This window comes from Delphinus delphis, chromosome 17 (genome assembly GCF_949987515.2).
Source record: "Delphinus delphis chromosome 17, mDelDel1.2, whole genome shotgun sequence".
Taxonomy (NCBI): domain Eukaryota; kingdom Metazoa; phylum Chordata; class Mammalia; order Artiodactyla; family Delphinidae; genus Delphinus; species Delphinus delphis.
In genome coordinates this window covers 66,966,212-66,992,598 of record NC_082699.1, presented here as the reverse complement: position 1 = coordinate 66,992,598, position 26,387 = coordinate 66,966,212, and the positions used below count along the sequence as shown (strand labels likewise).

The window sequence follows — 26,387 nt, the reverse complement described above, 5'->3', positions numbered from 1 at the left end:
AGGGTAAACTCTGCAAGATCTGGGACTCACTGGGGGCCCTCCTTCCACTTCTTAAATTCAGGTAGGGGGATGTAGACCAGAACCTAGCTTTTGGGTCTCCCCCAATACGCTTTACAAGATAAAGTAGCTACCTAATGCCTCCTGGGGAACATGAGCTCACAGGCCAAAATAATCAGATGCTTGATCAAATAACCTCTATAAAGTGCGTGCGTGCACGTGTGCGCGCGCACACACACACACACACACACACAAGAAATTATACAACGAAAGAGTTATTGAAACAGAAGCCTCAATACTTTTATTGAAGTAAAATAAATATAAAAAGGTTAAGGGATGCTATAAAAGCATTACTTCAGGTTATAAAAAAGAACAATATGGAAATATTAGGTATGAAAATAGTAAATTTGATATAGAAAACACAATACGTGGAATAAATAGCTGAAGAATGAAATAATGAGCTGGAAATCAGATTGAAGAACTTCCTCAGAAGGCATCAGAAAAGAGGGGCATTATACCCCGATGAAATATATCTGATTTTTCTTATTACATGCCAATTTGGAAAATCCGATACTGACTCATGGTTTTAAAAAAATAAAAAAAATTTAAATTAAAAAACGCTATAAACCACCACAAACCCCCACAACCAACCAACATTATATTTTTTCTGCCAGTTTTATTAAGATATAATTGACATAGAGTACTATATAAGATTAAGATGTACAACATAATGATTTGATTTGCATACATCGTGAAATGATTACCACAGTAAGGTTAGTGAACATCCTGTCACCTCATATAGAAACAGAATTAAAGAAATAGAAAAAGATATTTTTTTCCTTGTGAAGAGAATTCTTAGGATTCACTCTCAACAATTTTCATATATAACGTAGAGCAGTGTTAATTTTACTTATCATATTGTACATTACATATCTACTACATGTTTAATCTTATAACTGGAAGTTTGTACATTTTGACTGCCATCATTCAATTCCCCCTCCCCCCAGCCCCCACCTCTGCTAACCACAAATCTGATCTCTTTTTCTATGAGTTCCTTTGTTTGTTTTTGAAGTATAATTGACCTATACAACACTATGTTTGTTCCCATTACACAGCATATTGATTCAATAGTTCTATACACTTCAAAGTGATCACCAGGATAAGTGTAGATACCATCTGTCACCATAAAAAGATATTACATAATTATTGACTATATTCCCCACACTGTACATTTTATACCCGTGATTCATTTATGTTGCAACTGGAAGTTTGTACCTCTTAGTCTCCCTCACCTATTTCTCTCCTCCGCCCAAGCCCCTCCTCTTTGGCAACCACCTTTTGGTTATCTGAATCTATTACTCTGTTTCTGTTTTGTTGTGTTTGTTCGTTTGTTTTCTATTTTAGATTCCACATATAGGTGAAACCATACAGTATTTGTCTTTCTCTGTCTGACTTATTTCACTTAGTATAATCCTTCTAGGTCCATCCATGTTGTCACAAATGGCAAGATTCCATTATTTTATGGCTGAGTAATATTACATTTTACATATATATGTGTATATTTTACATATATATATATATATCTATATATATATCTCACATCTTCTTTATCCACTCACCTATTGATGGGTACTTAGGTTGCTTCCATGTCTTGGTTACTGTAAACAATGCTGCAGTGAACACAGGGGTGCATGTATCTTTTCGAATTAGTGTTTTGTTTATTTCAGATAAATACCCAGGTGTGGAATTGCTGAATTGTATGGTAGTTTTCTTTTTAATTTTTTGAGGAATCCCAATTCCATTTTTCAGAGTGGCTGCACCAATTTACACTTCCAACAGTATATGAGGGTCCCCTTTTCTACACATCTTTACTGACCCTTGTTATTTTTTGTCCTTTTGACAATAGCCATTCTAACAGGTGTGAGGTGATAGGACACTGTGGTTTTGATCTGCATTTCCCTAATGATTAGTGATGTTAAACATCTTTTAATGTACCTGTTGGCCTTTGTATATCTTCTTTGGAAAAATATCTATTCAGATGCTCTGCCCATTGTTAATTTTTTTTTTTTGATGTTAAGTTGTATGAGTTCTTTTTATATTTTGGATATACCCTTTGTCAAATATATCATGTGCAAATAACTTCTCCAATTCAGTAGGTGAACTTTTCATCATTTTATAGGCAGTTTCGTGCACTGTGCAAAAGCCTTTTAGTTTGATATAGTTCCATTTTTTTATTTTTGCTTGTTTGCCTTGCCTGATGGAACATATCCATACTAAGATTGGTGTCAAGGAGTGTACTGCCTATGTTTTCTTCTAGAAGTTTTATGATTTCATGTCTTACATTTAAGTCTTTAATCCACTTAAAATTTTTTTGTGTGTGTGGTGTGAGGGAGTAGCCCAGTTTGATTCTTTTGCATGTAGCTGTCCAGTTTTCCTAACACCATTTATTGAAGAGGTTGTCTTTCCCCATTGTATATTCTGGCCTTTTATGTCATAAATTAATTGCCCATATAAACATGGGTTCATTTGTGGGCTCTCTATTCTGTTCCATTGATGTATGTGCTTGTTTTTGTATCAGTACAATACTGTTTTGATTACTGTAGCTTTGCGGTAGTTTGAAATCAGGGAGCATGATACCTCCAGCTTTGTTCATCTTTCTCAAGATTGTTTTGGCTCTTTGGGGTCTTTTGTGTTTCATTACAAATTTTAGAATTATTTGCTTTAGTTCTGTGAAAAATGCCATAAGTATTTTGATTGGGATGGCTTAGAATCTGTAGATTGAATCTGTAGTATGGTCATTTTAACAATATCAATTCTTCCCATCCATAAGCATGATATGTCTTTCCATCTGTTTGTGTCATATTTGATTTCTTTTATCAATGTCTTATAATTTTTTGGGGTAAAAGTCTTTTACCTCCTAGGTTAGATTTATTCCTAGTTATTTTCTTCTTTTTAATGCGATTGCAAACAGGATTGTTTTCTTCATTTCTCTTTCTGATAGTTTGTTGTTAGTGTATAGAAATGCAACAGATTTCTGAATATTAATTTTGTATCCTACAACTTTACAGAATTAATTGATTAGCTCTAATAATGTTTTGGTGGTGTCTTGAGGATTTTCTATGTATAGTACCATGTCATGTGCAGTTTGTCATCTGCAGTTTTACAAGTGACAGTTTTACTTCTTTCTTTCCTTTTATTTCTTTTCTTGTCTGATTGCTGTGGTTAGAACTTCCAATACTATGTTGAATAAAAGTGGCAAGAGTGGGCATCCTTGTATTGCTCCTGATCTTAGATTAAATACTTTCAGCTTTTCACTATTAAATATGATGTTAGCTGTGGGTTTGTCATATATGGCACTGTTAGTGTCTTACTGTCAATTTCTCCCTTTTTGTCTGTTAATATTTGTACTTTATATATATACATATATATTTATAATTGTTATTCTTAGATTGATTCCTTGATCATTATGTAATGATCTTCTTTGTTTTTTGTTACAGTGTTTGTTTTAAAGTGTATTTTGTCTGGTATAAGTATTACTACCCCAGCTTTCTTCTCATTTCCATTTGCATTTCATTTCATTTCCATTTTCATTACCTTTTTTCCATCTCCTCACTTTCATTCTGTGTATGTCTTTAGATCTGAAGTGAGTCTTTTGTAGGCAGCATGTATATGGGTCTTGTTTCTCTATCAATTCAGCCACTCTACATCTTTTCATTGAAGCATTTAGTCCATTTAAAAAGGCTACTATAATAATCCAGGTAAAAGAGGCTGGTGGCTAAGGCCATAGTTAGCATAGAGGTGGTGAAAAGAGGGTTCAATTCAACATACACTTTGAAGGTAGAACCAACAAAATTAGCTGAAAGATTGCAACACAGTGAAAGAAGAAGAGGAGTCAAGGATGGCTACCAAGTTTTTAGCCTGAAAAATTGTAAGAATGACTCAAATGACATAACTAATATGTCCAAAACTTTTCTTGTCATCTCCTTCAAACCAGTCCTTAGCTTTCTTAATTTTAGTTAATATCACAGCATTTTCTGTAACTCTGGGAGTTGAGACATCTTTAAGTCTTCCTTAACTTTTTTCTCCTGACTTGCCTCCCTCTTAGCCTTTCTTCATGTTATTCTCCACTCTGTGAATGTCATTTCTTATGCCATCTTTATGTATTGAAGCCTGATCCATTCTTCAAGGTTTTTCTGATGCTTCTGCCTTCCCTGATCTTGTCAATTGATTTTCGCTTCTCTCCTTTTTTCTTGTCATAGAATAGGAGAAAAATAATTTTGAACATTTATTTTCCCCAATAGGAATTTGGCAGTAGATGGATAGCTGAATGGATAATTCATCAAACTTTTCTCTGTTCAAGAACTTGAAAGTTCTGGGGAAGAATATGGGACTCTGATCAAGCCCAGATTTCCAGTCAAGTATATTATAGCCAACACCTATATCCAACTGGTAGGTGTGTTTGAGGGTGGTGGTTGAGAGAGGGTTGAGTGTAAGACTATGAAAGATGGCAACTTGCTTTCTGGGCTCTATCGATTGTGTTACTATATGGCTGAGACATCATGAAATTTCGTACCAGACCTATCTATGTTCAGATGTAGCTCTGCTACTTGTGTTTGTGACCTAGAAAGCATTATGTCATTTATCTATCCTCCATTTTCTTACCTATAAACTATTAACATCCTTTTCTAGACTTTATTGAGAATTAAATAAGACAATGCACTTAAAGGTGTGTTTTATAGTGCTAGAATTATAGTAGGTGCTCAGTACATATGAATTCCACTCCCCCTGTGTGAGTCATAAGTCAGTTCTTCCCAGTAGTAAATTAAGCTCTCAGGAAGATGGATGGACTCACCCATGCCTCTGTGGGGGTACTTCAGTGCTTGACAACAATAATGCATTTTTCTGATGACCTGAAAGTGTTAGTATTGCTTCCTGCAACACTACTCAGAAATGATGCGAACCCTGGAGAGAATCTGCTTCTTTGAGTTGCAATCACCTTCTCGTTGCCATCAGTGAAATCACTATACCATACTTTCTGATTGAAATTACATCCTTGTGGAAATTACATGGCTTAAGGATTTCCCCTTAAGAGAACTGAATTTTTCATGCAGTGACGCTGCCATTGCTGCTACAGAATTTAGCAAGAACTATTTCCAGTTCTTTTGACATTCTGAGGATGCAACATCAGCAGTTACTTTCTTTAATCAAAATACTACAACCCCATTGACCATCTATAAGTCACTAACTTTTGAATAATGGAATGAAATATACATGCAATCTGATTGAGTCATGATGGATACTCTCTGGGAGATATTCATAAATTAAACCATCCTGACACACCAGGGAACCTATAATATAATACTTTCTCCCAGGGAGAAAAGAGACAGAGAATGATCCTTTCTTTACTTCTCTTTACAAAGTATATCTTTCTGGTAACACAGAGGCTGACAGCATTTAATGACAGATAAGTTATAGTCCTCATGCATTTAATTTTCAAATAAGAGAAGAGTATATTGAAAATCGTAAAATGATAACATTATCTTAAAATGTTATGGTATATTTTCCCATAGGAATTCAGAAGTTTTCACATAAATTCTTCTCTTTAGTACTTTTGTCCATTTTGAAGTCTTGTTGGTATAAAATGCAAATAAAAATTTTAAGTATTTTATGAAGATTCTGTTGATATATTTATGACTTAGGAGCATCTAATATCTTTTCCAAGTTCAACATAATACAATTTTAGAAGTATAATTTAAGAGATTATTTGGATAAACCACTTTACCTAGCCCACTTTCCTTCTTAGCTTTATTGATGGAGTAACTTTTACTTACATGTGTATACACTTTAGTATTTGAAAAGATATTTTACAACTAGAGTCTTTGATCATTATAATCAGGGCAGATATTTTCTAAGTTTTATAGATGAGAATTTGGGGCACGATGAAATTCAATGATAACAAGTTATCTGCCTCCTGAATCTTGACTTTAATGAATTTTATACTCCATTTTGCAAATGGTAATACCAAGGCACTGAAATAAAGCTAAATGCTCAAAATCACAGAGCACGTTTGTTATGGAAATTTTGGTGGGCTCTGATAAGTGTAACTTGTTCAAAATAAAAATCTACTGAGAATCATCAATGTTGGTTATTTGATGGAGGAGGTATTTATACCACTCTCTTCTTCCTAGTGGCTTCTGATGACAATTAGAATAAAACCTGAACTCTTTACCATGACCTACCAAGCCCTGCCAGAGAATCTGGCCCCTGCCTATTTTCCATCTCACGTGTAACTCTGCTCACCATGCTGTAGCCACTAGTCTTCTTTCTGTTCTCCAACATCACTAGCTCATTCATCCTACACTTCTTTGCACGTGCCATTCCCTCTTCAAGGTGTCTTGTCCCCAGGTTTTCTCACAGTTCGCCCCTTCTCCCAGTTCCACTGGCAGCTTAAATGCAGCCTCCTCAGAGAAGCTTTCTTGAGCAATGTTGCTAAAGCAGTTTCCCTTCTCTGACCCTGGTCCTTCTCTCCATCATATCACTCTGTTTCTCTTTCAGGTCACATTTTTTGTTTGATTTTGCCTGTCTCCCAACTAGGATATAAGATCCATGGAAGTGAGAGTTATTGATATTATTCATCCTAGTTATTGCTGAGTGCCCAGCACTTAGAACACTGCTTAGCATATAGGAAGCATTTTTAAAATATGTATTGAATGGATAGATGTTCCCCCTCAGGAAAATGGAGCAGGGTTGGAAGGAAGAAGAAGAATTAGAGAACAGTCTTTTGTTTAATTTTGACTTGAAGGGGATTGAATGAGTAAAAGTTAGCTTTCAAGGGACAGAGCCCAGACCAATACTAGGGAATTCAAGAGCAATAAGAAACATACCTATTAACATCTTTTGGGGAGTAAACTGTAATAATCTTTTTTATTTTAAATAGATCTTTACTGGAGTATAATTACTTCACAATACTGTTAGTTTCTGTTGTAGTGAATCAGCCATATGCATACATATGTCCCCATATCCCCTCCCTCTTGAACCTCTCTCCCATCCTCTCTATCCCAGCCCTCTAGGTCATCACAAAGCACTGAGCTGATCTCCCTGTGCTATGCTGCTGCTTCCCACTAGCTAACTGTTTTACATTCGGTAGTGTATATATGTTGATGCTACTCTCACTTCGCCCCAGCTTCCCCCTCCCACCGCGTGTTCTCAGGTCCATTCTCTATGTCTACATCTTTATTCCTGTCCTGCAACTAGGTTCATCTGTACCAATTTTTTTTTTTTTTTTAGATTCCATATATCACCTCACGTGGGTCAGAATGGCCATTATCAAAAAAATCTAGAAACAATAAATGCTGGAAAGGGTATGGTGAAAAGGGAACCCTCCTGCACTGTTGGTGGGAATGTAACTTGATGCAACCACTATGGAAAACAGTATGGAGGTTCCTTAAAAAACTAACAATAGAACTACCATATGATCCAGCAAACCTACTACTGGACATATACTCTGAGAAAACCATAATTCAAAAAGTGACATGTACCACAATGTTCATGGCAGCACTATTTACAATAGCCAGGACATGGAAGCAACCTAAATGTCCATTGACAGATGAATGGATAAATAAGATGTGGTACATATATGCAATGGAATATTACTCAGCCATAAAAAGGAACGAAACTGAGTTATTTGTAGTGAGGTGGATGGACCTAGAGACTGTCATACAGAGTGAAGTAAGTCAGAAAGAGAAAAACAAATACCGTATGCTGACACATATATATGGAATCTAAAAATATAATTATCCTAAAGAGAATATGGAGTCTATATTTAGAGAGCTTGATTGCATTTGTGGTTATTATGATTGGTTTCCATCTTTTCCTTATGCCCCCCCTACTGTTTAATAACATTATTTTGATTATTTAATACTGCCTTCTGGTGTTAAGGGGAATCAAAGAAAGGGTGCCCCAAGCCACCAAATTAGACCAGAACATTAAAGAGAAAGAAAGCAGCCCTGGAACCAACAAGACAGTAGAAATAATCAGATCATAAGCAAAACAAAGGAAATATAAAAGTTGGGAGGGAAAATGTTAGGATTGCTGCTTTAAAGATTCTCCTTCCGGGCTTCCCCGTTGGTGCAGTGGTTGAGAGTCTGCCTGCCGATGCAGGGGACACGGGTTCTTGCCCTGGTTCGGGAAGATCCCACATGCCATGGAGCGGCTAGGCCCGTGAGCCATGGCCGCTGAGCCTGCGCGTCCGGAGCCTGTGCTCCACAACGGGAGAGGCCACAACAGTGAGAGGCCCACGTACCGCAAAAAAAAAAAAAGATTCTCCTTCTATCTGAAATAGTGCACGTTCTATTTTGTTTATGGCAGTAATTCCATAACATCGAAAAAATAGACAAATTTTGAAGTATGTTTCTATTTTCTCTCTTCCCAAAACCAACTTGTTTACATGACCAAAATCCTACCCTATGTAAGGTCATAAATATACTTAAGTCCTTTATTTTTAAAAATTATATTCGGCATTAAAATTTTTATTATATAGTAGATTAAGTTTCAAGGACAGTAGATAAGTTCTTACTTGAATTAAAATAAAAGTTTTATTAAAACCAACATATGGATTGCCTTGAAAATGGAAATGTTGGGCTTCCCTGGTGGCGCAGTGGTTGGGAGTCCGCCTGCCGATGTGGGGGACGCGGGTTCTTGCCCCGGTCCAGGAGGATCCTGCGGGCGGCTGGGCCCGTGGGCCGTGGCTGCTGCGCCTGCGCGTCCGGAGCCTGTGCTCCGCAGCGGGAGAGGCCGCAGCGGTGAGAGGTCCGCGTACCGAAAAAAAAAAAAAGGAAAATGGAAATGTTAAGTAGAAGCACACCTAATATGCTCCATTTTCTTCCTTGCAATGGATATGAGACATCAAATAATATTTATATAAGCACATAAATGGTAAATATGCATGAGAGCTATTAATGGTTAATGGATCCCAGGAAATAGATAAGAATGAAGAATTGCATGGGTTCTTTTGTTTTTGTTTCTTTTGCAGAAAAGTTAGGATAGTGGAAAAAACCTTTTTTTCTTTTAAAATCAAATATAAAATGACAAGAAATCCATGAATCCTAAGAAACAGCTCTTACCTCCTCAGTTCTAATAAATTTGCTTTAGTATCTCTGGATTTTCCCCCAAAGACAATTTTCTTTTTCAATTCTATCACCAGTATTACTCCAGTGTTTTAGTACATTAGAAAAAATTCCCTGGTTTAAAAGGAAAATGGCAAAAGACTCAAAGCAATACTTCTCAAAGCTTTCCAAACAATGGAACAGACACTGTGGGGTTTGGCTTCTCTCTCTTTACGCCCTACCTCTATTCACAAACTTGCTTTAAATGATGAGAAACAAAAGGATATTATTCTGGCTTTGCATTTGTGGCCAAGTCCTAACAAGATGGTACTTTGGTGTTTAATTCAGTCACCAAGGATTCTTCTCAGAAGTTACCCCATGGACAGATAAAAAGACAGAGAAACATCCCACTGAATGCCAGACCTTTTGAAAATATTTTTTCAATAATGTTTTTAAAGTCAATGGAATCACTTTTGGAAACTCCCTATACCCCAAGTCTCCAAAGGCCTAAGGCCCATAGCCTGGAAACTTCCTTTGAATGCTAAATAATTATTAGAATATCTTCTTTAAAGTGATAATAAAAAGTTCTGATATGACTACCCTGGAGAGAGTACTATTGAAAGAGAGATATTTTATATTCTCACAGAGAGTGTACTCATCATTAGTAATACAAAGGAAGTTTGGGGCAAGGGTTTGATTTTATCTTTTAATTATAGGTGATGGAAGAATTTAGAAGCTGTAGATATCTACTTAATTCTATCAGCATTCCATAATGTCAGTTTTAAGGTAAATACAGATTTTTGAGTATGGGAAGGCAAATGAGATGGGAGTAAGGATTCTGAGCAGAGGACCCTGATCTTCTCATATTTGCACAGCAATTTACAGCACTGTTAAGTCAGGAGGGCAGAGGTAAGAGCTCTCAAGGAACAGCTCCCAAGGAACTTGCTCCAAGGCTGTCCATGTTTCTTCTCCTGCTTTCCATGAACTCCTCTTTCTGGGCCTTGCTCATGGGCCCCTATATCTCAGAGCTGGAAACCTTGTTTCCCGTTCCTTTCACACTTCAAATACCTGATTTTTCCTTTCTCCCAGTGGTGTATAGGCATCAAAGGTGGCCACCCTAAGAAGGTCGTGGTTTTTGAGAGAGACAGAGCCTCTTATTCCTTGATTTTACTATAATTTAGCAAGAGCTGAAATCATTAGACCTCAATTTATATGTCATTAACCAAACAGAAGAAGCTGCAAAAATCAGTTCATGATCCCCAGAGTCTATCTGGGTAACCAGATGAGAACATCTTTCCCAGTTTGGCTGAGCTGTTCAAATACTTCCTCCCACCCCCTTAACAACATTGCCTCATTTTTGTCTTCGCATTTGTAGGGCCATTCATCCTCTCACTTCTTTTCTCATAGGAATAGAAGATATCTGAGCTGATAAGTACAGTTGTAAACAGGGAAGTAAGGGATGAATTCAAAGTCTTTGGTATGGCTACCATATGATCAACTAGTTTGTCTAATTCCAGACTGCCTTTTACCAATGCATGTAACAACTCACTTTTGAGAACAAGTCAGAGTACATGTCTCCTTTAACCATGTTCCAGTTCGAATATCCAGGAAAATAGAACATGATAGCCCATTCCCCATTACCTGTCAGAAGCCCCTTGGTCATAAAATTCTTAGTCATGTTTCTCTGTACTTCTTTTACTCTCACTCAATTTCCTGGTTTTCTTCTCTCTCAAACCTTTCTTCTGCACCTACTAGAATTGCTATCCCATTGTGAGTCATCAAACTTCCATTTGATATTCCCTATAGTTCCTGTCCTTAGCTGAAACCTGGCTGAATTCTGAGGATGTTCCTCCCAGTCATCTTTTCAAGGAAAGGCTTCTCATTTTCTTACACACCATGTGTCAGGCAGCCTCCAAAATGGTCCTTTATGAGCCCTGCCTCCTGGAAATCACACCCCATGTGATACCCTCCTTTAGAGCATGAACTGGTCTAGTAACTTGCTTCTAATTAATAGAATATGGCAAAGGCAATGAAGTGTCACTTTCATGATTAGGTTACATGATTGTAAGTTTCATCTTGCTAGCTGATTCTCCCTTGTTGGCTTTGATAAAGCAAACTACCATGTTGGAGGGACCCACTTGGCAAGAAACTTAGGGCATGCTCCAGCCAGCTAGGGACAGAGGCCTTCAATCCCACAGGCAATGAGGAACTAAAACTCTGTCAACAGCTAGGAGAGCTTGGGGGTAGGTCCTTCCCCAGATGAGCCTTCAGATGAGAACTCAGCCCTGGCTGACACCTATGAGAACTCAGCCCTGACTGACACCTTGATTGCAGTCTTGTGAGAGACCCTAAAGCAGAGGTCCAGGTAACTATTCCCAGATTACTGACCCACGAAAACTGTGCAATAAGAAATGTGTTGTTTTCTTTGCTAAGTGTGAGGAAATTTGTGTTGCTGTTGCACACATACCACCTCACAAACTCAGATCATCAGGCAGAACTGACATCTTTCCTGTTCAATGATAAGGCTTCTAGATAGTTATGCTTCCAGTCTTATGAGAAGATCCCTAATTATTTTACTGTTGTCCAATTCAGCCCTGTATGTTCTATCCCTTCTCGTTACTGGTACCTATCCTGACTTCTCCTTTAATAAAGACTTTGGAAACTGAGCAAACATAACCTCTCCAACTCAATGGAAGTCATTATCCTGGTAAGTTGAATCTTAAAATGAACTTCCCACTTCTTTCATCTCTTCTGAAAAAATTTTCATTATTTGATTCACTTTTACCACAGGACAACTGGTTTCTCTTTTTTATTTAAAATGGGAGAACGTTTGAAATTCTAAATTCTAACTTCTTAATCTCTATTCAGAGCATTCTGTTCCTCTAGTGTGTGTGTGTGTGTGTGTGTGTGTGTGTGTGTGTGTTGTTGTTGTTTTTCTTTTTTACTAATCTACTCTTTTTAATCCTGTTGTTCAATCACATTCAGATCTCTTCTCCACAGACTCTTCCAATTTATTTTATCTGCTCCCTCCTGCCTTCTTATAGTGAAGTAGTCAGTGTGTGCAGTTAGTATCAGACAGACCTGAGCTAGAATAGCAGCCATTACTTGCTGCTGGGAGACAAGCCATTTATTTAACTTTGCTTTAATTTCCTTCTCTGTAAAATAAGGATATGCCTGGCACATTGTAGATATCTAATAAATATTGTCAATTAATATATACTTTATAAAGCTTAGGCTCGGTTAAATAGACCATTCAAAAAATAAAGCCAGCCAATATCTGAGAACAACTTGCCCTATTATTCTTCTGTCATTCTCACCTAGTGAAGCTTCAAACTTAAAGCAATTCAACTTTCTACATTTTCTGAGTTGCACAGAAGCATTGGAAGAAAAAAATCATGTGACCTTGAAAACTGGTGTCTCAATAAATATTTTGTCCCTAGGCTTCAACTGAGCCGTAAGAGATGCCTCAAAATGCTTCTATCTTGCCCTCGTTAGATCTTGCTCTCATTTCCAATAATGGCAATTTCAAACTGTAATGTCAAGAAAAATCTTTCAGAAGACTGAGGTTTGGGAGTTTTTTGTTTGTTTATTTTCACCTTTTTTTACATTTGTATATACCAATGTAAATGTGTGATTTTTAGTGGAAATCTCTAGACTTCCCATTAACTTCTTCGTATTTTGGCGGGTGATGGTGGAAGTGGACGCCCATGAGAAGTTAGCTTTATAACCAACAAGTTAAAAATGTTGCATAGCAAATCAACACTACAATGAGATACCACCTCACGCCAGTCAGAATGGCCATCATTAAAAAGTCCACAAATAACAAATCCTGGAGAGGTTGTGGAGAAATGGAATCCTCCTACACTGTTGGTGGGAATGTAAGTTAGTGCAGCCACTATGGAAAACAGTATGGAGGTTTCTCAGAAAACTTAAAAATAGTTTAGTTAGTGGGATTGATCCAGCAATCCCACTCCTGGGCATATATCCAGACAAAACTATAATTCAAAAAGATACATGCACCCCTATGTTCATAGCAGCACTATTCACAATAGCCAAGACATGGAAACAACCTAAATGTCCATCGACAGGTGAATGGATAAAGAAGATGTGGAACATATATGCAATGGAATACTACTCAGCCATAAAAATACTGAAATAAGGCCATTTGAAGCAACATGGATGCCACTAGAGATTATCATACTAAATAAGGTAAGTCAGAATGAGAAAGACAAACACCATATGATATCACTTATATGTAGAATCTAAAATATGACACAAATGATCCTATCTATGAAACAGAAACAGAATCAGGGACATACAGAATAGACTGGTGGTTGCCAAGTGGGAGAGGGTGGGAGGGTTGGATGGGGAGTCTGGGATTAGCAGATGCAAACTGCTATGTGTAGAATGGGTAAACAACAAGGTTCTACTGTATAGCACAGGGAACTATATGCAATATCCTGTGATAAACCACAATGGAAGAGTATGAAACAGAATGTATATATATGTATAACTGAGTCACTTTGCTGTACAGCAGTAATTAACACAACATTGTAATTCAACTACACTTCTATTAAAAAATAAATTTATAAAATAAAATTTAAAATGTTGCATAGAATTTATGAATTATTCATATACAATTAGCATAGAAGAATTGTCTTTATTTTCTGCTTTTGAAAGTACATGCAAAGAGGATGGTAGTGGAGAGACATAGACAGGGCTCAGAGGTCATATGAACATGCACCCTGGCACTTTAATGTTCTATTTTAGAAATATAGCATTGGAGTTTTAATCAATGCTATCGGAATCTCAAACAAAATGAGATGAGAGTCACCCTCCATTCAAGTGTCCATACCAATCTGAGAGAACCTGCCTTGGCTTTCATTTGCTATTAGCCAATCTTGGGCAATAATAGTATAAACAAATGCAAATTATGTAGACATACTTAAAGATAATGCATTTCAAAAGAACTTTGAAGAATCCCTAGAAACATGTGATTTGGGTTTAAAACATAAGGAGACATTATATCTATGAGGCTAGATTATGTAATCATGAAATGGGGACAGATTGAAACATGAGAGAATTCTATGGAGATGAAAATTCCATGCCTGAGAGTAGGAAGGGTCTTCTCTGGACTCCTCACTTCCTCTGGAGCTGGAGGATATTTGAGCTTTCCAACCCAGCTGCTGGGAGGTTGGAATGCTGGACAGCAGTGTAGACCTACACTGTAATGCCAAGTGATATTTCAGTGTTTCGAATACGGATATGAATTGATATTGCCAGATGGAGCCTTTTATTGGGACTTCCCATGCCTTGAGGAAATGACTAGCAGCCCTTGCGGAAAACAGTTCAAGTTAGCCTTTTCCTGCTTCCACCTACATTTGGGATGAAATAAAAGTGTCTTTTTTGTTAGACCAGTTTTGGGCCAAGCAGGAATGTGTGAAGAAAGTACTGTACTTGGAGGAGAAAGATGAGGTGCAGAAAGAGAAGCCAGTAAAACATTTGGAGAAAATTCTTCCCACAGAGGCCATTGCAAAGTAATGAAAGAACAGGAGGTATTGGTCCCCAAATTTTTCCAGTTCAGAGAGGCTGGGATTTTATGTAAAATGCCTTTGTATAGATTTCTGTAGAAGTCTTTTTCTTATAGTTTTTCTGTGCTTTGCAATATAACGTAAAATAACAAATTTTATTGAGGTGTCACCTTGGCCCTTTGGAAAATGGACTGAAAAAGACAGGAATTGTATGTAAGTCCCAAGTAAACCTGTTAGAAAAGGTAGCTGCCACTTTTCAATTCTTCCATTTCCTGATTGCTCTGATTTTGTCAATTTATTTTAAATAGTGTGTTGGATAATCTCACTATCCAGGAAACATTCTTCATAAATGATGGTTGTAAATGAGGAGATTCATTGTGAACCATTGCGTTCCTTTAGTTACATTTAGAGTCCTTGGGTGAAACAGACAGAACCAAAAAGCCTTCCTTGAAAATACTAGCATAAGGCCCTTCCTCTTAGAAAGGGGAAGAATTTAAAAGGCTTGTATCTTGAAAACTATCTTGAACTTGAACATATGAGGTAGCACTGTATGGTTGATTATCCACATTTTACCTAATACATTTTGGAAAATAAATGGCTTCCTTATTTTATTTGCTATTTATGTATTGAAGTTGTTTGCCTACATTTGAGAGGGAGAGAGTTAGGACTTCTGATTCACAAGCCCTTGTTAAGTAGAGAAATACCATTAAGCACTGCTCCTTGTTTTTCTGAAAGCTCATATTTGGGACTCATTATAATGATAGTTTTTTCCTCAATAGATTCCTTTTAAAAATCACTCTTGAAAGATGAGGACTGAGCTACCCAGAGGAGACATGAGAGGAAAAATAAAAGTTCATCCTAAGTACATAGTTTTAAAAAACGTTGAATCCAAAGAGTTAGATGTGTTTTATTACTGAGCAATAAATTTTGGTAATTATTATATATGCACTTAAAAATAATGTATATTCTGTCATTAATGAATGGTCCTATACACATAAGTTTTTTTTTTCTTAACATCTTTATTGGAGTATAATTGCTTTAAAAATGGTGTGTTAGTTTCTGCTGGGTAACGATGTGAATCAGCTATACATATACATATATCCCCATATCTCCTCCCTCTTGCGTCTCCCTCCCACCCTCCCTATCCCACCCCTCTAGGTGGACACAAAGCACCGAGCTGATCTCCCTGTGCTATGCGGCTGCTTCCCACTATCTATTTCACATTTGGTAGTATATATATGTCCATGCCACTCTCTCACTTCATCCCAGCTTACTCTCCCCCCTCCCTGTGTCCTCAAATCCATTCTCTAAGTCTGCATCTTTATTCCTGTCCTGCCCCTAGGTTCTTCAGAACCATTTTTTTTTTTTTTTTAGATTCCATATATATGGAATCTAAATCTTACCCAATCACACTTGGGTAAGAACCACTTGGCCTATTTCACAGGTACATTTTAGAGTTATCAAATGACTTATAATTCTGGGTTAAACTGCCTTCCCCTGAGAGTCAGGATGTTGCAGGTGAGCTCTAGCTAGCAGCTTCTCTGGGGTCTTTGTAGGGGTTTCTTGACAGAGGCCTTTCCTTCAAGGCAAATGTCGTTCTTTGGTAGGCTTCCTAACCGGGGGCACCCATTTCTCACTGGTTGCAATGGAGGGGGAAAAGGAAAGCGCCTAATATAGCTGGCACACTTTGAACAAGATGTGGTGTCCCAGGGAGCAACTAGTACACCTTGGCATGTGTTCCTTCATACTTTTCCTATCTCCAAGTACTGATAAGCCCCTGCCAAAACTTCTCTTTCTTCTGTCCTCTCCCTTACGGTTTCTCAACATTCCTTTGGGAATGCCACTCTGTAGAGATCAGACTTTGCAGACCCTCAAGTGGTGAGAAAAATGTTGTTAAATGGGAGACATAGTATTGGGTTGGCCAGAAAGTTCGTTCAGTTGGTGAATACGTTGTTCACTTAAGGTCTTCGTGAAAATGAAAAATGTGTCTTTCATTGTTACTTAAAACTGAATGAACATTTTGGCCAACCCAGTAGAATGAGCCCTGGGCATGCAGTCATGGAACCCTATTCTAGGCTCAGCTCTGAGATATGATTTTTTTTTTTTTTTTTGCGGTACCCGGGCCTCTCACTGTCGTGACCTCTCCCATTGCGGAGCACAGGCTCCGGACGCGCAGGCCCAGTCGCCATGGCTCACGGGCCCAGCCGCTCCATGGCATGTGGGAGCTTCCCACATGGGGGCACGAACCCATGTCCCCTGCATTGGCAGGCGGACTCTCAACCACTGCGCCACCAGGGAAGCCCTGAGATATGATTTTGATGCAGTGACTCAACCTCTCTGGGCCTGCTTCATCTGCTGGAAAACCAGGGGACCAGTCTAAATATTTTGTTCTAACCTAACCTAACTTGCAGTTCTCTAATTATTTCTTCTTCTGTGTTTATTCTGTATTCTCATTTATAAAGTTTGTAATTTATTCATTTTATTTTTCAGTTCTGGAATTTCTATTTGATTCATTTCTCAGGTGATAGTATCTACTTTTTATTCTATTTTTTGAACATATTTATCACAGGATTTAAGTGTCCTTGTTTGAGACCTCTAACATTTATATCCCTTGAAGATTTTCTGTCATTCATTTCTTCCTCCCATCTTCCCTGGTGACTTTTATTGTATTCTAGAGATTGTGTGTAAAAAATGAGAAAGATCCTTTCCCTGAAGGATGTTTATTTTGTTCTCAGCCAGTGACATACAGTAGGAACAGATCAGCTAGATGTAAACGTATATTGAAATGATTCAATGTTGGGTGTCAGCCTTTGTGAAAATTGGTCTCTTTATGGTTTTTCCACCATCCTAGGACATCACCATTCAGCATCTCAACTAAAAGTTACATGAATTGGTTAAAATGTTTCTTAAAATTAGTAACTTTTAGATTCCTACCCCTTTCATTCAGAGCTGACTATGTCTTTGTTTTTCCAACCAATCATTCTTGCTTCCAGTAAGACCATTGGTAATGAAACTTGTTTAAAACAAGGCTCTACTATTGCCTCTGAGATATTTTTCCATGATACTGAAAACCTTGGCAAGTTTTGGTGGACATGCCTAGGCCGTGACTGTTACATCATGACCACTGCTTGGCCAGCAGTAACGAGATATATCACAATTTAAACAATGTTAACATGTGAAAAGAAAAGAATACATCTTAAAATGGATGGAATGCCATGTGAATAGCACTCAGAACAGTTCCTGATGAAGAGTAAATGTAAATTATTATTTTTATTTTGAGAAGAGTGGTAACATGATCTAACATACATTTTTAGAAGACTCTAAAACTCAATAGTGAGAAAATGAACAATCCAATTAAAAAGGATCAGAATAGAAATCTCATCCAAGAAGATATACAGATGGCAAATAAGCATATGAAAAGATGTGCAACAGCATATGCCATTAGAGAATTGCAAATTAAAACGAAAATGAACACACCTGAAACATGAACAACATCAAATACTGGAGAAGGTGTGGAGCAACAGGAATTCTCATTCACTGGCTGTGCCATGCAAAATGGTACGGCCAATTTGGAAGACAGTGTGTCACTTTTTATGAAACAAAACATACTCTTAAAATATGATCCAGCAATTACCCTTTGTGGTATTTATCTAAATGAGTTTTTTAAAAATGCCCGCAGATGTTTATAGGAATTTATAAGTGCCAAAAGCTAGAAGCAACCAAGATGTTCTTCTGTAGTAACAGTAGTAAATGGATAAAAAACTGGTACATCTAGACAATGGAGTGCTGTGGTATTCAATGCTAAAAAGAAATTAGGCATCAACCCATGAAAAGATATGCAGGAACCTTAAATGCATACTGCTAAGAAGAAAAGCCAGTTTGAAAAGGTCAACCTGCAAAGAAAAAAGCCAGTCTGAAAAGGCTACATACGGTATGATTCCACCTCTATCACATTCTGGGAAAGGCAAAATTATGGAGAGATTGAAAAGATCAGTGGTTGCCAGGAGGCAGAGGGGATGCAGGTATGATGGTTAGGCAGTACACAGAGGATTTTTAAGGCAGTGAAACTATTCTGTATAATACTATAATTGTGGATACGTGTTTTGCATTTGCCAACACTCAGAGAGTGTGCAGCACCAAGACTGAATCCCAGTGTAAACTATGGACTTTGGGTGATTATGATGTGTTAATGTAGGTTCATTAATTGTAACAAATATACAGCTCTGGTGTGGGATGTTGATAGTGCGAGAGGCTGTGCATGGTGAGGCATGGGCCGTATGGGAACTCTCTATACTTCCTGCTCACTTTTTCTGTGAACCTAAAATTAGTCTATAAATAAACTCTATTAAAATGTAAAAAAAAAAAATCTACCTGTGATGTAGAGAATGGTTTCAAGCAGGTGAGTTTAAGGAGATCATTTAAGAGGCTTTTTTCTTTCAAATAATAAATCATTAAATTTTGAACAAGTGATTAGTGTGGGGGTGCAAGGGGGTCCAGTTCTTGACATGTTTGGAGGCGTATTAAACAGAGTTTCTGATGAATTGCATGTGGGTCATTAGAGAAAGTGGAATTATAGATGAATGCACGGTGCAGTACCAAGAAGACTGGAATTGATATTTAACAAAATGAAGAAGTAAGGAGAAGAAGGTTCATTAGGGTGTTGGGTAAGTAGAGGAAGGAAGATCAAGATTATGATTTAGGATATTTAAGTGTCTGTTAGATATTAAAAAGTAAATATGGAGTAGGCAATTGTATACAAGTGTCTAGAGTTCAGCGGACAAATCTAAAGTTGGGATCTAAATTTCGAAATCATCAGTGATAACATGGCATTTCACATCCTGAGAATGATTGGGATTACCTAGGGAGTAAGTTTTAGATAGAGGAGAGGGCTGATAATACAGCCATGGTGGACTTCAATGCTAAAGATTTGGAAAATGGGGAGAAATCAGAAAACAAGACTGAGAAGGAATAACTCCTTGGATAGGAGGAGAATCAAGAGAAAGTAGGATCCTTTAAGCCAAAAAAGAAAAAAAAATGCAGAAAGATGAATCAACAGAAAGATGGAGGGTGTTGTATGCTGCTGTTAAGTTGCATTATGAAACATCTAACATTCTTTTAAAAATAATTGTTGAATTTCATCACCTAATACTTTATTTAAGATTTTCTTATTTTGATCATTTATAAATGAAGTAGAATAATGATTTTCTGTCATTACTCAGTCATTATTTGTAGGTTAATGTTACAATAGTCTCTTGACATCAACTAAGCAAAATTACCTAGGTGAGTGCAGGATGTAAGGGGTATCAGTGAGAATACCCCACACTGCCAGTTTCCAGCCGTTTTATTTATTTATTTTAATTTATTTTTTAACATCTTTATTAGAGTATAATTGCTTTACAATGATGTGTCAGTTTCTGCTCTATAACAAAGTGAATCAGTTATACATATATATATGTCCCCATATCTCTTCCCTCTTGCATCTCCCTCCCTCCCACCCTCTCTATCCCACCCCTCTAGGTGGTCACAAAGCACCGAGCTGATCTCCCTGGGCTATGCAGCTGCTTCCCATTAGCTATCTATTTTACGTTTGGTAGTGTGTATATGTCCATGCCACTCTCTCACTTGCTCCCAGCTTACCCTTCCCCCTCCCAGTATCCTCAACTCCATTCTCTAGTAGGGCTGCATCTTTATTCCCATCTTGCCCCTGGATTATTCTGACCATTTTCTTCCTTTTTCTTTTTTTTTTTTTTTTTAGATTCCATATATATGTGTTAGCATATGGTATTTTTCTCTTTCTGACTTACTTCACTCTGTATGACAGTCTCTAGGTCCATCCACCTCACTACAAATAACTCAGTTTCGTTCCTTTTTATGGCTGAGTAATATTCCATTGAATATATGTGCCCCATCTTTATCCATTCATCTGTCGATGGACACTTAGGTTGCTTCCATGTTCTGGCTATTGTAAATAGAGCGGCAATGAACATTTTGGTACATAACTCTTTTTTCTTTTTTTGAGGTACGCGAGCCTCTCACTGTTGTGGCCTCTCCCATTGGGGAGCACAGGCTCCGGACGTGCAGGCTCAGTGGCCATGGCTCACGAGCCCAGCTGTTCCGCGGCATGTGGGATCTTCCCAGACTGGGGCACGAACCCGTATCCCCTGCATCGGCAGGAGGAATCTCAACCCTGCGCCACGAGGGAAGCCCCTACATGACTCTTTTTGAATTATGGTTTTCTCAGGGTATATGCCCAGGAGTGGGATTGCTGGGTCGTATGGTAGTTCTATTTGTAGTTTTTTAAGAAACCTCCATACTGTACTCCATAGTAGCTGTATCAATTTACATTCCCACCAACAGTGCAAGAGGATTCCCTTTTCTCCACACCCTCTCCAGCATTTATTGTTTGTAGTTTCTTTGATGATGGCCATTCTGACCAGTGTGAGTTGATACCTCATTGTAGTTTTGATTTGCATTTCTCTAATGATTAATGATGTTGAGCATCCTTTCATGTGTTTGTTGGCAGCCTGTATATCTTCTCTGGAGAAATGTCTATTTAGGTCTTCTGCCCATTTTTGGATTGGGTTTTTTGTTTTTTTGATATTGAGCTGCATGAGCTGCTGTGGAGTTTCTTTAACAAACTTTTTTGAGAAGTTTTAAGTTTCAGAAAAATTGAGTAGATATTAAAGAGTTCCTATGCACTTTCTCACACCCCTCCCCCAGTTTGCTCTATTATTAGCACCTTACATTTATTACAATTGATGAGCAGTTATTGATACGTTATTATTAGCTAGAGTCTATAGATTACTTCAGGGTTTACTCTTGGTGTTGTAGGTCCTATAGGTATTGACAAATGTATAGTGTCCTGTATCCACCATTACAGTATCATACATAATAGTTTCATGACCTAAAGAAACCTCAGTGTTCCTTCCATTTGTCCTTTCCCCTGCCTCAAGCCTTGACAACCATTGGTCTTTTACTGTCTACATGGTTTTTTCTTTTCCGAAATGTGATATAGTTAGAAAGGAATCATACAGTTTGTAGCCTTTTCAGATTGACTTCTTTCACTTAACAATAAACATTTAAGGTTCCCACATGTCTTTTTATGGCTTGATAGCTCATTTGTTTTTGACTGCTGAAAACTATTCCACTGCCTGGATGTACCACAGACTGTTTTTCTATTTATCTATTGAAATACATGGAATTGTGTTTTTGTGTATTGTCCTAATCTAGTTTGAGAAGCTGGGTTGCACTAGAAACATAAAATTATTTTTTTTCTTTGTTCTGAATAACTTGTATAAAATGTATTATCTGTGCCTTGAAATTTTGTGAAATGTCCCTTTAAGAATGTCTGGGTCTTGGACTGTATCAGTCAGTATCCAGTCAGAGGACAGAAATCATAGAGTAATTTGAAGAGAAAAAGAAGTAACAGGAGTTATTAAATAGTAATGTGGAACTCTAAGGAACACAGAATAGCATGTACATAGACAATTCACTCCTTTTATGGCTGAGACAGAAGTCCAGGGGGAACAAATTTGGAAAAGGAATCCCTCCTCCCCACCAAAGGCTGAGATTTATACTTTGTTGGAGAGGGCGTGACTACAGTTTTCTGGGTTGTGGAAGAGTTACTTATGTGCCATAGGACCAGGCTGATAATGAGGAAACTGCCTAGTGGGGCATCAAAAGTTGCAGGAACCTGCCTTCTGGGGTCCTGATGATGGAACTAGATGGGAAGTTGGCCCTTGAGTTCTGCTGAAACTCAACAGGAAACCACCTACTGGGGTGCCTGGGAGACTTTCTAGAAAAGGGACTGGGACACTGTATACAGGGGTGTTCCTGAATTTGCTAGGGGCTGGCTGTGGTGCTAGCAGAACTCACCAGAAACTTCCTGCTGGATCACCTGTGAGACTCCTTGGAAAGTCATATGGAGAGCCTAGAGAAGTTGCCAAGTACAAGCCCCTTGTGGAGTTTACACTGAACTCCCAGGGAAGCTGCCTGGGGGGCTGGTGAACTCACTAGAATGCCACCATGGGGGTGCCACTGAAATTTGCTGGTGGGCACTGAATGCTATAGGAGCCAGAGGAGAGTAGTAAGCACATGGAAACCAGGTAGAGAAGTCCCCTTCTCCTGCAGTGTTCCTCCATAACAGTGGACTGACAAAACCTAATGTTACGTCAGCTGGCAAAGAAGAAATGTTTATAGGGTCCAGCTTCAGTATCACAAAGCAGGACAACTAAGGGAGGATTTGGGGCTGAGAAACAATAAGATTCTAGCTGGTACAGGGACTTTATTTTTTTGTTGGGAAGGAGGGCAAGGATAGGGAGAGATTTTTGATAAGAATTTCCATTTCTGTTAATGTTTGGCTGTTGACCATACATAATGCATTCTTGTTCCAATTTTGGCATTTAATCTTTTCCCAGGAATTTTTCTGTTACAGCTAGACTGTCAAATTTACTGTTGAGTAGTTTTCTAAATATTTCTTTAAAAATAATAAAAAAATAATAATACATATTTAAAAATCTGTTCGTAGTTTTTTATCCTTTTATAGTCTTTTAACCTTTTTTGTATCTATTGCTGCTGGTTCGCAAAATAGTCCCTATACATAGAGGGCAGGGAGAGACTAAAAACAGAGGCAGACCACTTCAGATGGGTAGATGGCAGTTTTAATAAGCAAGGGAACTTACATACAAGACTTGTCTTGGGTGGCTGAAAACTGAGTAGATCTACACACCTGCCCGCCAGAATCTTAAAAGTTTATACAGAGGACTTAACAGGGTTCAGTCACATATACCACCCAGAGGGTCTCAACAGCACCCCACTGTCTCAAAGTTGCGTCCTTGAAAATGGCTCCCACTGTGGGAACGGTGGGCAGAGTGTACATTCAAAGGACAGGGGAGGGGGTGAGGAGCCTTCTATTGCTGGGTCCAGCCCAAGAGGTCAAGTGGTGGTCACATCCTCTTGATGACCTCTTCCAACAATTGCAGAGGTTGTTAGTGATCACCGAAACAGTGCATGTGTTTTCCTACATTCCCTCATCCTCATTTTGGGTGAGGACATGTGACTGTTGGTTGGTGCAAACCAAAGAGAGATGAGCACAGTGTGACTTCCAGATCAAGGAAGTGAAGAGCCAGTGTTCCTCATCCTTCTCTTTCTTCTTCTGCCACAGGTTCCATGGACCCCTGATTGCTGCTTGAGGAGAATTGCCCTGTGGATTTGACTGACCAACGATTGTGATATAAGCAGGTAAAAAAACATTTATTATGCTATACCAGTGAGATTTGGGGTTTTGTTGTCAACTATCCTTAATTACCCAGACTAAAACAACAATGCTTTCTCTTTGTCCCTCTCTCTCTTTCTCTCTCTCTCTCTGTCTCTCCTTGATCAGTCTTTCTGGAAGTTTATCTACTTTGGAAGTCTTTATAAAAGAAAAATCAGCCTTTGGGTTAGTAGAGCACAGCTGATAAAAGTACAGAATATTAATCATTCTCTGGTCCTTACTAGCTTTGTGATCTTGGGGAAGTTATGCAATCTCTCTGTGCATTGCTTTACTCATCTTTAAAATGAGAATGAATAATTTTGCCTTTATCTAAGGGTTGTTGTGAGGAGTGAGTGAGTCAATATAAGTAAAGCACTTAGCCCTTAGCATATCGTTTATGCCATATGTGCTGTAAACATGTTATCTATATTTTTTCTCTACTTTATGGATTTCTGTCTTCATCTTCACAACTTCTTCTTCTCTGGATTTATTCTCTTTTTTTTTTCCTAGTGTTTTGGGCAATGTTTAGCCCACTTATTTATAACCTTTCTTTTCATCTGGTAAACAATTTTTAGGATATATTATGCCCCTCACAGTACTTCCTTCACTGTTCCCAGACATTTTGACATGGAGTGCTTTTGTGCTCACTCAGCTGTAATTTAGTACTTTCACTTATGAATTTCTCTTTAACCCAAGTGCTGTATAGTTGTATGTTTTTTGGATTTACAGATATTTGGAGTTTCTATAAGACTTTATATTTGGTTTGATTCTTATTTTATTGAGTAATAATTGGAAAACTCTAAGATATTGCTTCTTTGCAATTTATTGAGGCTTTTTTTGTGTGTGTCTCAGTAGTTGGTTGAGTTGTATGAATGTTTCATGTCTGCTTGGAAAAGAAAAATTGTGCTCACTGGCTATAAAGTCGCTGATGTATATTTTGGTTCCGTTAGTAATTATCATATATACAAATTTTTAATTTGTTTCCCTGAACTGTCTGTTTCTGAAACACAGGGTTTTAAATCTACAACTACAACTACTGATTTAGTAGCTATTTCTCTTTGTAGTTCATCAATTGCTGTCAGAGATTATGTATGTAAGTTTTATGTGGTAATATATTCATTTTTATCATATCTTTTGGATCTTTTGTTCCTTTTATCAGCCTACATACAAGATAAAATTTTATTTATAATGATTTTTTGCTTTCAATTCTATTTAGTCTGAAATTAATGTTGCTACACTATATTTCTTTCAACCATATTTGCCTGGTGTGTTAGTTTTCACTCTTTTATTTTTATTTCATGTTACGTGTGTTCATTGTTGCATATGTGATTATGAATTGGTGGGTAAAGGACACATGCATACCTGCTATAAGTATGTGATTTAGAAATTTATACATTTCTTATTTAATGCAAGTATAAGAACTTAATGGAATAAAGGTGGTAAAAGCAACCAAGAACAGAAACATATCTTTGCATGACTGTTTCATTGCTTTGTTTCTATGTGGTTCACTGGTGGAAGGGACAATTTCCATGAAGTCTGTATTCTGTTAGAGTTGAGTAAATGCTAAATATTTATTGCACCTCTATCTTTTTAGTTCTGGCTTAACAAAGCAATTCCAGAACAGCTTATACTAAAAATCATTTTGCCTTAGTTTTTGAGAAGACATATAAACATATAGTTTTCTTGATTCTTGAACTAAATGCAGCACCATAGAGGCTATCTCCTTATCAGTGCCAGGGAGGGGATGGTGTCCTTGAATAATATCTTCACTTCCAGATTTCCAGTGTTCTGAAGTATTCTGCCTTATTCAGGCAGTTTCTTGGAAATAATTTATGACCAGAGCTCTTTTTCAATATTAGTCAGAGTGAGGCCATACTAATTTGTGCTTACAAATAAAACCTCAAAAGAATGCAACAATAATTCATTATTTTTTATTCACGTCATAGTTTGGTGTGGGAAACATGGCTCTCCTTCATCATTCTACTCCAAAAGGGGACTCAAGGGTATAGGCTACTACCAGAGCTGTAACACATTGGCTCTTGAGTTGATCCAACCAGGGAAAGGAGAATTAGAGCATCATATTTTTAAGGGCCAGCCTTGAAAGTGATTTACACAACTTCTGGCCAATTAGCACAGTCCAGAACTCAGTCATATGTTCAGAAATTAGCTGTCAGAAAGACTAGGACATGCCTTCTTTTCTGTCAATCCAAGAAGAGGAAATGGTGGTGAACTTGTTATTGCCCTGTCGAATGGTCCAGTTGAAATCTTTGTCTTTTGATTGGTACATTTAAGCTACTTAAATTTATCATAAATTTTAGTTACTTTTGAAATCTCATTTCATGTTTTTTATTTATAATACATACATATTGCTTTTATCTTTCTCTTTTACTAACCTCCATAGATAAATTTTGTTTTGTTAGTTTGAAGGTCTTATGTTCTACTTTAATTTTGTTAGTTATCCATAACATATTGAGGCTTATAGTTATTTTTTCTCCCAAGCAG

The 26,387-nt window shown here is 37.6% G+C and overlaps 1 protein-coding gene across 2 annotated transcripts in view; it reads left to right on the top strand.

The window, feature by feature from the left end:
* LRATD2 (LRAT domain containing 2) overlaps positions 1 to 26,387 on the top strand; it is a 322,259-nt gene that overhangs the window by 196,010 nt on the left and 99,862 nt on the right. Inside the window, exon 5 of one of the 2 annotated variants that reach the window (XR_009516651.1) lies at positions 23,796 to 23,872. The gene's annotated coding sequence lies outside the window, so the exon portion shown is untranslated. Of the gene's footprint in view, positions 1 to 13,189; positions 13,241 to 23,795; positions 23,873 to 26,387 lie in introns of those variants that run through there. The other variant, XR_009516652.1, reaches the window with a different exon arrangement.